At 33.4% G+C, this 15,757-nt stretch overlaps 1 long non-coding RNA gene across 1 annotated transcript; it reads right to left on the reverse strand.

Annotated features, from left to right (window-relative positions):
* Window positions 1-7,456: 7,456 nt before the first annotated feature.
* Window positions 7,457-13,400, reverse strand: LOC115924474. Its single transcript, XR_004064325.1, has 3 exons — window positions 13,350-13,400; window positions 11,500-11,593; window positions 7,457-9,714 (listed from the first exon to the last, which is right to left on the reverse strand). It is a non-coding gene; the product is annotated as an uncharacterized LOC115924474 (long non-coding RNA).
* Window positions 13,401-15,757: the final 2,357 nt, after the last annotated feature.

Here is a 15,757-nt window from a genome sequence, read left to right on the forward strand (position 1 = left end):
CCATTGGAAGACAAGGAATTGACCCCTAGCTGCCACATTCCTAAAGTGTGGTCAGAACAGGAATGTGGCAAGGGTCAAACCCTTGACCCCCGATGGACATGGCATGTGTCTGAACGTCTGAACATTGTATGTGCACTGCTTGGAAATGCCCACACACTCTGCAAATTATTCATTGAACAACTCAATATCAATTGTGAGCATATTGGAGGCAATACTGAAGTAATTGTTTCTTTGTTTATATTTTGTTCTGTGATATAATCATAAAATACAAAATACAGCATGAGTTGACTTTGTTCAGAGTACGATTATGCGAATTTAAATTTGGTTTCGAAGTAAAATTAATAAGGACATTCTGAGACATTTCTACCAAATCATTTTAATCCTTTAATTATGTACTTGCAATTCTGCATGTATTTCAGCGAAAGCAATGTTTATGTAAAAATTATGATTTATGTTTCTCAACATAACTGTTTGTAATAGGTCAATTTGATTCAAATCCGTTAATTCGGCTGACAGACACGGGTTCAGTTACTAAATCACATCTTTTATTTTATAATTTTTAAACTTTGGTAATCATTTCCCTTTTGTGGCAGAAATCTATGTTATTCCCATTAGTCTAGAGTTCATCAGAAGGAAACAAAAGTATGATATTGATAACATTGTTGGTGATAGTATTTTTATTTTTCATGATCGAAAACGACATAGGTGTGCATAAGGTAGCTGCTCAGGCACTTTAATAGACGCTTGTTCCAAACATAATACATGTACATGTATATCTGTTAACAGTTTCAGATCAGAGACTGTGCCTCACAGACTAGTTATTTCAAGGCGTGTTTCATTCCCTTGCCCATGTTACCGGAAGGACTCTGTTTCAAACGTTTCGCGGGGTTTTATCAGACTTGGCGCGCCGTATCTTCCCAACATTGTGCTTTAATTTAGCCCATAATATTGCCAAAAGGAAATAATCATGTGGAATATGACTACCGATTTCAATGACTGGCTTATTAGTCCTTTATGTTGGATGCATATTTGGTGCTACAGTATTCCTGGTATCCATTCCTGAAATGATATTAAATGGTGGATTGATGCTGAGAAACATGAGATGAACCACGTACATCATCACTCGAGTGTCATCAGCTGTGCAGGTAAAAAAGTTCTCCCTTTCCATAGACACAGAATATATTGCGATAGTCTCAAGCAAAGTATTTATCGCCAATGCTGTTTTGTATATATACACCCCTGCATCAACCAGACTAGGAGACAATATGTATTTGTGTATATGTCATTAGATATATGTCTCTTTCACCAGATCACTGTACTCATATTAATACCATTCGTGTTATTATCTCTTTGAAGTGACGTTGTTGCGTTATGTTACTCTAACTGTAATAGTAATATATTTTGAGTGGTTGCCAACTGGCCGTCTAGCCAATTCTATTTTGCAATATAATCAGATTATCCTTTGGTGAGCCTTTTTCATGGCAATCACTGCAAAAATAAATTTCTCGAGCATGGTCTGCAATAATGGAATTACAAACATGTTTATGCTGTGAATTGTGGAACACACGAGGGTTACATTTTCACTCATTCGTATATATTGCAGTTGGAAGGGCGATCGACTATTATCATAAGTCAAAACTCTAATTTAGTATTCCCGAAATGCTTCAAGTTTAAAGGTACTATGTCCCTTTTGCAGCCAACCTCAAATGCTGCATGTGGAACTTTGCGGGAATTATGAATATGTCATGTATGTCCTATCTGTGAAATTTGAACGTTAGCAGTGTCCTCATATTCAAATTATGCAAGGAAATCCGTTTACTTGCTAGACTTCACTGTCAGACACTATTGAGTGACTGACTGGCTTTTTGTCTTCTTTGGTAATAACATGAAAAGTTAAGTGAATTCCCCTTTATATTGTTGAATTTATTTCAATCACAAACTGTACCTTTATTCCAGAATTTGATAAAAAAATAACAAATTTGATTTAACTTAGAATAACTGGTATTACGAAAATGCCAAAAATAGTAAATAGGAGATGGGAGAACCAGGTTTTTATTTTGAGTGATTAATTTGTTTCTTCAATTGTTTTGTTGTTGTTGAAAGTACCGTTATAAGGAAATTTAACCAACGTAACTTGTTGTTCTTCGATGGATTTTTTGGCACCATATTTAATAAGACCATTCCCACTTATACAAAGTATAGGGGATGGGAAAAGGAGGAATCATGTCTTTATTTAACTTGAATACTGGATTTATTTTCCATTTTTTCCATTCTATTTTTTAGTAAATATTTAACGAAATTGTATCGGTGCGATCGTTCTTCTTTCTTGGAATGTCTGAAACATTATTTCATAGGAAGGTTCATTTCAATTGTGGTAAACAAACTTATTGCTTTGTATTCATTTCAGTGTCAGTTTAGTAGATGTATCATCGGGCCGAGAAGGCAGGTATTATATATTCTATTCTATATAATTATTATATCTAGATCTCCAAAATAAACATACACAATCAATTAACAACTATACCGGTGTAATTTTTTTTGGAATGACAGAAAATTTACTGGAAAATAACCGAGGGATAAGAAATGAGATGTGTCAGTCACAGACCATAAACGTACCACCAACGTTGGTGGTACGTCTATGGTCAGACACGGATAGAAAAGTTCAAATTTACAACCACACGCACTGCATAATCACATTTTACACATACACATTAGCGACGTACTTCAGCAAACAATACTCGACAAAATGTTTTCCCGTTATTTCACTTTTTGTGTGACCATTAATGGATTTCTTTCTTTTTACTGCCTTCATCTTCTATTTCTCCATATGTATATATTTGCTTTTCTGTTTCTTTCTTTCCTTATATATTTTCAATGTTTTTCTTATTTCTCTACCTCTCTTTCCATAATTGTATTATTTCTTTGTTTCGTCCGTTCTTTCTCTATATGTCTTTTCTGATGTATTTCTGAGTTTTCTCTTCTTTCATCTACTCTCTTTCCTAATATATTTCTTTCTTTCTCTTTCTATTCTTTCTGTTGTATTGCCTTGTCATTTGATTCATCTTCTTTTTCTATATTTCCTTATGCATTTATTACATTTTCTTTTCTTTTGAGCTTCTCGTTTATTATTTTCGGTTTGTAAATAATGAGCATGCGATATACGCTGTTGTTCATAAAGTCTTTGATAACACTTATTATTTTCTCAACACTTTGATGATCAATTTCCTCATAATGACAATCAAACCACAATAATCTTTACAAACTTGTTTTTCTTCTTCAATTTCTTCAACCTTGGTCAGTGTAACGAAATTATTCCAACGTTATGGTATTAGTGTATGACTGAAAATACTTTATAACATTTGAAATGAATGCATTCGTATAATTACTGTAAGGTGGTTGGCTTGTTTTATTCTGTACAACGCAAGTAAATGACAATGTTTGGTAAGGTTGTACTCATTTTCCTTAGGTCATAGTAATCGACGTCTTGACATGAGACTATCTTCCCCATGCAGAAAACTGACTTGACGTTGGTCGATTCCTTTCGTTCGAAGTTTGTTTTCACCTTAAATTTTCCATTTTAATCATATTTCAAGCAAGATTAGCAATTTCTTTTACAAAAGTCATACAAACAATCATAATTTGGTAATATTCACCTCTCAGCCAGCGCGTGACCTTGTCTGTCCATTAGAAGGAATTCGTGGTTTCGAGGCATAGTTGTTTGCCCAGACCCTTAATAGAAACATCACATAGATGCATGCACTACAATATTTATAAACAACCTTAATATGGAAGCAAGCTTAATTAATATCTTTTATTAGTACTTAGTACATTTGATATTGATGATTTCGAGTTTTTGGTATAACTATTCGTTAGAAAGAGAGAAAGGAAAATCAATATATAGTGCAACGGGTATGAAAACATAATCTAGTCAGTGGCCGGGTCTTCTAAACCACTGCATTCCACCGAGAGTCAAAATTAAGATAGTTTCTCGTCGTGTTGCCTCGAATTATGACCGTAATAAAACTGTCAGACTAAAATAAGACACACGACCTTCGTCATAGGCCCATGTAGTGTACGAACAGTCGAACATTACTCTTAAAATTATCTTCTGTAAAAAATGCCATAAGATAAGAATAAGTCAGTTTGTCCGCGACAAAATGTAGACTGTTTCAAGAAAATTTCGCTGGAATTGAAGACCTTGGCAAGATCATTTTAAGTCATTTTGGCCGGCCAGTTCATAGTGATAAGGATTGTCAAATGCACTTTCAACTTCTAGTTCCTGATACGTTATTCTACACAGTATAATGCCAAGATTAATATCTCTCGCATCCGTTATGAAAGGTATTAAATTTGTTGCGGTTATTGGGATAGATTGTTATTTTTAAAGAGGATCTCTAGTATGTTTTCAGCACGCACTTGGCCTGTCGGAACATGAAATAAAGAAACAAAGAAATTAACTTAGAAGTGTGACGTTCACTTGCATTATGCATCATAGGTAACAACGAAACAATATAAATGTATACATCAGATATATACGAGGTCAAGGGGAAATGAAAAGAGGAGAAGAAGAGGCGGCAGGAGAGAGAGGGTGGAGAAAGAGGGAGAGATATATCTATATTTTTAAAAAAAGAGAGAGTTGGAGAGACAGGGAGAGAAAGAGAGAGTGAGAGAGAGAGAGAGAGAGAGAAGCAAAGAGAAGTAGATGAATAGAGAGAAGGTGAAAGAAAACAATGTATTTGTTCATAGTACTGATAAATGAATTTAAATGAAATGAAATAATCATGGTAAACATGTTAAATAAGACACATCTTAAAACAGAACTACTCATACACGGACAGCAACAGAAAAGGTAAGGAGTGATGGAGAAAATGGAAAAAATAAGGGGGAGAGTGACGGGGGAAATTTTAACAAGAGTAATCAGGCTTACTCGAAAAGCCATAGTGAGATGAATAGAGTGGAATGATTTTAAGAGACAGATGAGAAACATCAGGAAAGAAAATAATATATCAAACGGCTTATAGACAGACATAGCGAGAGACAGAGGAAGAAAGGGGGTAAAGGGGATGGGGCTCGGTGTAAAAATGTCAGAGTTAAAAATGTCAGAGGTAAAAATGTCATAATTGTATCGAATGGTGATGATAACCTCTGAATTCTGGTTTGGAATAGCCATTAAGTTTTCTTCAGTGAAGGTTAATGTGGTTAATAGAGGAACATAAGGATTGTCAAATGCACTTTTAACTTCTAGTTCCTGATACGTTATTCTACACAGTATAATGCCAAGATCAATATCTCTCGCATCCGTTATGAAAGGTATTAAATTTGTTGCGGTTATTGTGATAGATTGTTATTTTTAAAGAGGAACTCTAGTATGTTTTCAGCATGCACTTGGCCTGTCGGAACATGCTGTACATCCGCTTTGCTCGATCCCATGAAATCTCTACAGGAAAAAACGAATAATGTCCTATCATGTTTTCATTTATTTGATCCGTATTTGTAAAGAAATTAACTTAGAAATGTGACGTTCACTTGCAAAATACATTATAGGTAACATCAAAACAATATAAATTTATACATCAGATATATACATCAGAGGGGGCGTCCAAAAAACAGCCCTTTCGACGAAAAAAATAATATTTTGTAAATTATATTTTAGGGATTTCTTGAAAAAGCATGAATCTGGTGTCATATGAAAGAAGAAAAAATTGTTCACATTTTAACATCAATTTTGAACAAATTGGGATTAATTAGCATCGTAATTGTGTGTAAGTAACGTGATTTTTCGTGATTTAAAAAATACAACTTTTTTTCCACATATTGAAATCGGAGGGGTGTCTTTTTTCGTAACTTCCCGATATTTTTTTGTCCATGTACAAGGACAATATCTAGTGCGAAGGTGAGGATTATATCTCTTTAAAATTTGCTAGGTAATATTTTTCGTTTATCTTTGTTATCTTGTTATGTTTTTTTTAATGTTTTTTAAGTGTTATTACAGGTGGAAAATAGATATACTGGGATTCTCTTTTAGAACTCTAGAATGCTTTTGCCCATAGAGGGCTAGGGCGTTTGGTCATTTAATTTGTCATGGATATCCTAATGTAAATTTATATTTGCTATTTCCCCCTTACATTGGAATATTTTTAATTTGCAGGTGTAAGCAGGAGGGAAAAGAAAATCCAAATTGCACAAATTTGTCCCTCTCTTTCTTAATGTTGTTCCTCAGTCTAAAAGTGCATTTTTATTTTCATTTTCATCAGAGGCATAAAAACAAAAGTGATAAGTTAAGGTGGTATGCATACGTCATACATACAAATATATATATATATATATATATATACAGAGAGAGAGAGCGAGAAAGAGAGAGAGAGAACGCGCATGAGAGAGAGAGATAGAGAGAGAAAGAGATGAAGAGGAATAGATTGAGAGAGAGAGAGAGAGAGAGAGAGAGAGGGGAGGGGATTAATGGTCCCCGAACAAACCGCTATGGGTTTTCCATACTTGGAAGGCATATATAATTTTATGTAGGAAGAATTAATGATGGGGTCATTACGATCGTATATTGCTTTTGCTGTGTGTCTCCTGCATTATCTTGTCAAGCTTTCTCTCTATATTTTCATGATCTTCTTTAGGACTCATGTTTATAATCGACAGGTTTATTTTGATGTTTATAACGGTGACGCGTTTTAATCTGCATCATGCTTTTCTGAGTGGTTAGTCTCTGATCATTAATGCTGTTTTGCGTAATTATGTGTTTTCTTGCTTTCGTATGCATTTCAATCCTATCTCTCTCTCTCTCTCGTAATTCCCTTGCCTTCTCTCTCTCTCTCTCTGTCCGTTTCTATTTTTCAGCGTCTACTTACACCACGCCGTTTCTCTCTTTCATACACTCTCCAATCTAATTCTCTCTTGTTTTCTGTAAAAAGCGCTTCACCCTCTGTCTTTATTAATGTTGCCCACCTCTTATCCGACTTATTCCAGTTTACGTGAATAAAGCTCTAAGGCGATATTCAAAATGTAAATGGTTTTTATAATTATTTAATTAAATTTCTTGCGATGTTTCCTCTTCTACCATCTTTCAACAACAAGAACATTTTGGATCCCATGAGTTCAATCAGTTATAGATCGATCCTTCTCTTGTATACAAATGTACAAAGACATATTTTCTGTTTGTAATTCCCTGAAAGTGCGTATGATTATGTACACACGTACAATAAACACAATACTCCACTCTGAGAAACAGTCAGTGTTGGTAAAAGTCGAAGGGATTGTATTTTCCTCAATTTACAATTTCCTAGACTTGTAAGAAAAAAGAAACCACTTATAATATGTTATGTCTTGAAATGTCTGCATTTTGGGGAAATTTCACTTTGAGTGATCTTTTGTTAAATGAATATCATTTGTTACCATTCGATAACTTGCTCACTAACTTATTGATATCTTAAAGATGAAACTTCGTATGGTCATTGTAGATGAATTTTATTGTTGCTGATTAATCTCACAATAGCCTATACAAAAATAAGATTTTATGAATAATGACAATGTATTTGGATTGACAATATATATCTTTCTTGCCGGACAAATAAAACAAAGGTAGCTGTTCTCCTCCTGAAGCTGACAATCGAATAAATATTAGAACGGCTAGCTCCACACATACATACACACACACACACACACAAACACAAACACACACACAATCAGAAGATTTTTACCAAATGACCTTTAAAAAACAGCCATTTTTTGTACCTTGATAAACAAATCATCACAACTTCAACATATATAACAAAATCCATATAGCCACGGATCTATTTGGTCTATGACATAACCAAATAAGTTGCTCATCAGATGATAAAACAATCATTGAAAGCAAATGACAGTCTTACTGCATATATAAATACATGGAACTATTGTCTCTACAATTACTGATGAGATAATTACAAACATTTGTTGTTCTTACAACAAATTCCATATTCTGCAAGTCCTACTGTATACTCTTTGTTTCCACTTTATGTATGTTTACATATTCAATACATTTCGGATATCAATAACACGTTACAGCAGTCCTGCAAATCCATGAACATGGGAAATATATCAAAAAGAAATTCACCGGCTTTCAGATGATTCCAGAATTTATCAAGGCAATCAATGAGCCTGTAATAAAAGCAATTTGTTGTCAATACATCCCAAACAGAGAGAAATACATCTCTCACAACGTAACGCACATTGCAAGACTCAACTTATCACTTTCTGTTGTTCAGGTTTACAGCACATCAAATGACAAAATCATTACCACACAGGCATTAAAGAAAACGATCATTACAATAGAGACATAAAAGGAAAGAAATGTACAATAGAGTATAAATTGATACATGTCACAAACTAGAATAGATCATATCAAAGTTAGGAGTAAGATTAGTTAGATGTCTCCATTCTGGGAAATGATGTAATGACACAATATTTAAATTCAATGTGCATGGATGTTCTTTTTCCATTTGACTGAAGAGCAAAACAAAACAAAAAGCATAATTCTAAACAAATATATGATACAATGTATAATGATTATGATATATTTACACACATATACATATTAAATAATTTATCATGCTTTTGTACATCTTATCAAGAAATGAGTATGTTCACTTCTTGGCTATGACGATTACATTTAGGGAACAAATATGTTCAATATTTTAATCTAAAAAAACAAGTAATGATTGGATTGGACAGAAATAAGTCTAAAGCTTGTCTAGATCGAGTATATACATTCTACACATGGTATTGTTCAACAATCTTTCTTGATAATGGATAAATAATTAAACAGGAAAAGTCGAAACAAATTACGTTACCCGTAGTTCATGAAATAAATCCTCAGGGTGGTATACCGGAAATTCTTACAGAATACATGTATCACCGAGATGAAGGATATATCAACAGATCATTACGAATTAGATTCCTGATGAACTTGTTATGATAGTACAATGCGATATAAATGTGATATCATTATGACAGTGTATCAAATATGAGTACACAAACGGTTGGATTGTTTATCAAACAATCTATTGAGATTTTAGATTTGTTCAAATCAGATCGCTTCTGTTCGATTCATTTAATATTTCACATTTCACCTTCTGCATTGTCAGTTCTACTTACCAGGAATCTAATGATAGTAACAATACAATTTCTTTTTGGATACAAATAAGTTCACATAAATTGTATTTGTTTGTAGTTTGTTGTTCCTTGTAACTGAAGAAGAAATGAAGAAGCCTAAGTAAAAGCATGTTTGCTGAGTGTAGCCTGTATATTGTAGGCTCTAGTTTATATTGGAAAAGATTGTTTTAACATTGCAACCCAACTTATGGTCGCTAGGAAACCCCTTTTTATGATTATGTTAAATGGTAAGGGTTCACAAGCCGTCAAACTTTTGCTTACCTTGAAGCTTCAAGTGTGATTGAAATAGGTTTCTGGCTTTAGTATATGTAAGTATCAAGACAGGGCATAAGTATTCTAATGTTTATGATACTATATTCCATGCATTTTAACTTTAGATATCCTTCAGTTAGTTATTCGGGTAGCCTGGTTACCGCCTCACTTGACAAGTTATTTTTTGAAGTCCGTAGTAGTCTGCTGCCATCACGTGGTCTGATGAGGATCATCTTCCAACGTTGATACGTTGTTGCTTGACGGCCAAACCACATATTACATAACCGTTGCACTATCCTTCCACTATAATTATGGAAACATAAGAATACCAGAAATAATATAAATATAATGATGGTTTTCTAAAAAATGAAGTTCCTTTCAAATAAGCAATACATTTTGGCAGTTGAATTTGAGAGAGGTGTATTCTATTTTTTTTAAAATAATAATCATAGTTTGATTCGATTTCATAAGATGTTTATTTATTCCATATAAATCAACATATTTATATTTACAATCTTATAACTTAAGATGTATGATAATGACACGGTATGTACATAAAATGGATCATCTTAAGCATAAGCTTAAAGTTACGTCCTCTCGGAAATGAAAATAAGAATACATACAAATTGAAGCTATGCATGAAAATTAGGTCAGGAAGGAAGCAAGATTTAAACAAATAGCATAGAAAGAGAAGGGACAGAGATGAGCGGGGAGAGAGAGAAGGTTTCATTTATGATAGGATTGAAAGGAGTACATATAAATCAAGTCGAGTTTTGCATGTTTAGAAAATCATCTTTGGACAGCTACTATTCATAACAAAAGGGACATTCTTAAAATAAATTATAAGTTTAAAAAAAAGTTTCAGAGATTGAAATTGATGTAGGTCAGATATCTATCGGGTAAATAGTTCACAACCATTTATATAGGGGTTTTTTTTATTTATGTTAACCTTTGAATTTCAATCACTAAGGCGATGTATTCATTCACATGTTTTCATTCGAAGAAGAGAGAAATTGATGTGCAATGCTAGGATATCATTTGGTAAAACCAAAATTAGATTTAAATTTGACTACTATTTGCAAGCAATTTTACATTGATGAAATACTTTTGTTCAGAAATGTACTACCAGCCTTACGTTTCAGGCAGGGAAGATTTGAAACATATATGCCTACACTCCGTACCATCTTAATGTCATAATTTCTTCATGAAATCATATTTGTTGTTGTTTCTATTGCAGAATTAAGAGTACAATGATAAAAGCAGTTTGATTGAAAAATGCAGGCCACAAACAACATTATTTATCTTTAACATGTTTTGAAAAAAACAGTGTGATTCGAAGGAACTTCTTTCCAATATACACTCGTATGTTCAAACTCATGCTATATTGTAAGCAGTATGTTTTATGCATCTACTTTTTGCCATTGTGCGATTAAAGTGTAGTTTATGTTTGTTAAGGTAGAGCAGTGCGACTTTAGTTGGAATTTCTCTCCAATATATATCCTATATTCAAACTCATGGATATTGCAGTATTTTAAGAAGCATGTTTTACCATTCTACTTTTCGCCATGGTTCTAATTTGACTCACTCATATCATCATTTTAATTTGCTGAGATGCATGCTATATGATCATTTGACTCATTTCTTTCAGTAGAGCTATAGCTAGTATAACGGAAATTTGTCTTCCTTTCATCAGGTTTTAAGGTCATATCGCTTTTAAAACAAGAAGACGAAGTACAATGAGCGTTTTCTCCTTATAGGCTACATCATGTAAACGAAGAAAAAGTACTCTTTAACTAAAAAAAATGTCATATAGTTGTGAAAAGCCTTTTTTTCTGTGTTGTTATATTTCAGTTTCCGGATATCATTACACAGATCAAGAACAAAGCTTTTTGCTAGAAGTGATCATTTTAATCAGACCGGAATTAACATATTAAGGACAGCTTAAATTATTGGTATTGTTTATTCTTGGGTACCGATAGGGCGGAGTTAAATGTGGATAATAACAAATAGCCTACTTTGAATCGATGGAATGAAAGAGGGAGAAGAATCAGTCGGAGGATGGGCATGTAACCCATTGGTATATCTTACCACACCATGCTTCACGGTGACAGTCAGCTTGCCTTCACTGTTTACATGAGAAATCAGTGGATCCAGATCCGCGCTCGTACGACACAAATCCAACCTATAGTAATAAGAATTTAAAAAAGTATATTTCGGGTGGGGGGAATACATTATCTTCTGAACTAACCTGAAGTACGATACCATCAGAGATGTATGCTATATGATGTGAGAATAGATGACAATTTATTACACATCGGACCTTGCATAATTTTGCTCTGTATTTAGATTGCATGACTGCAAACCATGGTATCATAACTGTGCATGTAGGATACAGCAGGTCTATGAACATCATGATGAATAAAATAAATAAAGTATTGAATTTAAATTTATCTTAAAGTGACTCGGTAACATTGCCTCAGATTCTGAAACAAAATCCTGGATTTAGCTCATGATGCAATCATAATTATAAACCTTTAGTTCAGTCACTCAGGAATCTCATGACTTTTACAAGCCGATCGCCTTTATGCCCTTAATTAAATGAAATTGGTATGAATAAATCCTGAAATGAAGAGATCCTCAGATCATGTAAACCATTGTTAAAAAAAACCGATACAGCCCCCTGCATTCAAAACCTAAATGCAACTACCCCAAACTAATTAACCAGTAATAACGGTAGGTGGCTTGTGGAGCAAAGTGTTGCCCTAGTCGAACTCCTTTTGATAACAAATTCAAGTGTGTTAAATTAACGATAGTTTTCCTCTGATCATGCTTATAATGCTTATAAGATAAAAACATATTTAGAATCAGGTATCTAGGTTGTACCAACACCATGTAAGCATAAATTCTATATCTAAAGGTATGGAAGAAATTAAAATTTAAATATGTTCATCTTAATATCGTTGTAAATAATCCAATGGTCTAGATGTTCGTGTACAGACTTAACACAATATATCACAACAATATGCAAATGAGCGTTCATCAAAAAGGAAATGACAAATTAATATTATTTCATAGCTTCCACCATTAAAATGTTTTGTAAATATATGTTCGTATTATATTGCATCCAAGTACACTCTTATAACAATTAACGTATTACGGGTCTCTAGACATGGTGGAATAGTTTTCTGACTATATTGAGCTATCATTATTATATGGAAATATAAAGTAGAATTAAAACTTTCCATTTTAATACCAAGAAATGAATACTTAATTTGCATACTATGCATAAAGTACTGCTCCAACCCATCTTGAAATGTATTCATCCTGTTCGGTGGGACAATGCCAATATCCATGATATTATTTGAATTGATTTACCTGGGATCTTGGAAGGCAGATTATGATAAAAATATGAATTTTGATATCTCTCTGCTGAAAGCTTTTTGCATATTTTGCAAACATTAATCCTAATGTTGATTTTAAAACATTTCCATCGTTTTGTTGACATTGAAAATATTTCATTGAACACTTGATTTGTTTACATTGGTTATTTACAAATATTTTGAGATGAAAATATGAATTTTAACAGTTTGATATTGTCTCTGAATTTTTTTTTATTGTGTTAACTGACCTTAAAACATCCCTTGAAGAGCTAAAACCCTTTTAATTAAGTATTTAAATGCATATTTTTCATAAGACAATAATTCTTTGTTCATATTACGGAATTTTCTCAAACCGATATTATGTTACTTAGAGTATCACATGCATTCCTAGTTCTCAAAAGTGGGATAGAGAGGGACTGAGAGAGAGAGAGAGAGGGGGGGAGAGAGAGGGGAGAGAGAGAATGGTAAAGAACACGAAGATGTGTTGTACATGAAAATTTCGAAGATTTTGATTATTATGTGGCAATCATTACCCTGGTAAATCAAAATGAGACTCACTCTATGCTTGTCAGGTGAGGATGAGTCTTCATGAGTTGGATGATCTCAGCTACCTTCTTGGTGTACAGGTCAATGCAGGTAAGGGACAGCTTGGTGAGCCGAGGACATGATGTTTTAACCGCCTTGCAGAACGATACGGGATCATCCAGTATAGTACATGATTTATAAGGCTGGAGTGCCTGGATGTGAAGGTGAGTTAGATTATGGAATGGACAGCAGGCCGTTGTGACGATATCTGATGTTACGATATGTGATGAGACATTTCTCCGTCTTGACCAGAAAAGTTTCATAGTTTTCACTCGGGGACATGATGTATGAAGTCCAAGATTCCACAGACTTGTCACATGCTTACCGTCCACAGATAGCTCATCTACTGAGGTTATTTGACGATTCTACATGAAACAGCGGTGAATAATCAATGGAAACCAACGTCAATGTAAGAAATTATATTAGATATTAAAACTGACTCATTATGATTTTAATATAGTACTTTTACTGTTCAGTTCATGCTTGGTAAATATTCTACAAATATATAATGATAATACTAGAGGGTTTTCATCAGTTTAAAGTAAGAAGAAATAAAGAAACGCGTATTTTTGGGGGAAATGGGACAAAGAATACAACATTTTAAAACTTTTGGATGCCGAGATTGTGAATGATTTAGAGTTTGTTCCATTAACATTACAGGCATGTTAGATGCCATTCCGGATCAACTATAACCGATTAACTTTTCCAAAATAATACAAATACCTCTATGTTTTCCAGTTTAGTGATCCAGCAGATTATGTTTGAATTAATTTGATTTGATTTATTTATTTCTGTTTTATTCTATTTTTCTTTTGCATTTTTACAAATATATAACAAACAAAATATTGCAAATTTTACACATTTCAAAAGAATATAATGTCGAATAAAGTTACTTATCGAAAACATCAAACAGGAGGGTTTACAAAGTGAGCAAAGCTTGATAGCATGACTACCCTCAATGGATACATAATAATACGAAAATGGTGGAACAAATATTGGTAAAAGGGGAAGGAGAGAGAGAGAGAGAGAGAGAAAGAAGAAAAAAGAAAGAGGGGTGTACATCAAAATTCACAGATGTATGTGGTTAATGTTTTATGAAGATAAAAAAAGAGATGCACATTGGAATATTGGGTGGCCAACTTGGGATATATTATAGAATGAGAAGACTCACGAGGTTTTGGACATTAGGCATAAACGTATACTGCCCTTCCTTTACAAAAAGGTTTGTCTATCAAAAGACTCTAGAAAGGGTGTTAACGGTATTTTGGATACAAAACAATTAGTGGATTACCCCCTGTATGACATAACACATCATGACTGCATTGCCGATACAAGTTTTTTTTTCCACATCATTAGCATTATCGACGTTCACTATTTCATAACGTGTATTCTTTTCCAGCTGTTTCTGAAACCTTCTAAAAATGTTTCTTAATTTTGTCCTTTTCCACCAACATGACCAAAGTCAATTAACTAACGAGGGTCCTCCTTTTCAGTGGAAGATGACTTTTTACTACTCATTATCATCTTTTTGTATTGTGGTGTTCGTTCAGCCAGACTAAATCAAATCATTTAAATGATTTCACATTATTGAAAGTTTAACGTTTAATGATGAAAACATAATCAACACAAATCTCTTTAGAAAATAGCAAGCGGCAATCATTCATCAATCGTTTTTTAACGAGTTTTAAGAAAATATGCATGGTTACACTTCATCCCAAATTGAGAAACTTATTACAGTGAATGTATAGATATTTTATATCTGTACAACATTTAATAAATATTTACTAACCCCGTAGTATGTCGTTGTTAACTTGATTTCAAGAAAAAATATGTTATTCTTTCGGCGATTCCTTTAGCTTTCATATTTAGTCTGTTTAGTTTTTCTGAACCCCTTTCTTTTGACCTTGGAACAAAAGAGGATTTTGACTTCAATCTTGGAATAGAAATACATACCAGTGTCTCTCCATCGTCCATGTCAACTGATCTGATATCCGTCAAGCTGAGTGACTGGAGGCTTGGTAGCGAGAGAATGGAGCGTAGTTGACACGGAGTTATGGAAACTAACCCCATACTCAGCGTCTGGATCTGTACAAAGACAATTTTATCAGTTCACACCAAAGTGAATAAACACCTTTTTAAATCAAAGCAAATATCAGATGAATCTGCATCTCAGTAACTTTATCATTCACTAAGTCTGATTATTTCGTATCTATTTCTGCTATAGTTCAAATGAATCAACATGTTATAATAAACAAATAAGCATTTTAATGTGCATGACATATTTTTTTTTCAATATAGGTACTTAAGGTATTGTATCATTGGGATCACACACCATCAAAATGATATCTTCAAGAGAGTATGTTATACTTTTCCCCTTTGTT

This window comes from Strongylocentrotus purpuratus, unplaced genomic scaffold (assembly GCF_000002235.5).
Source record: "Strongylocentrotus purpuratus isolate Spur 01 unplaced genomic scaffold, Spur_5.0 spur5_scaffold_16, whole genome shotgun sequence".
Taxonomy (NCBI): domain Eukaryota; kingdom Metazoa; phylum Echinodermata; class Echinoidea; order Camarodonta; family Strongylocentrotidae; genus Strongylocentrotus; species Strongylocentrotus purpuratus.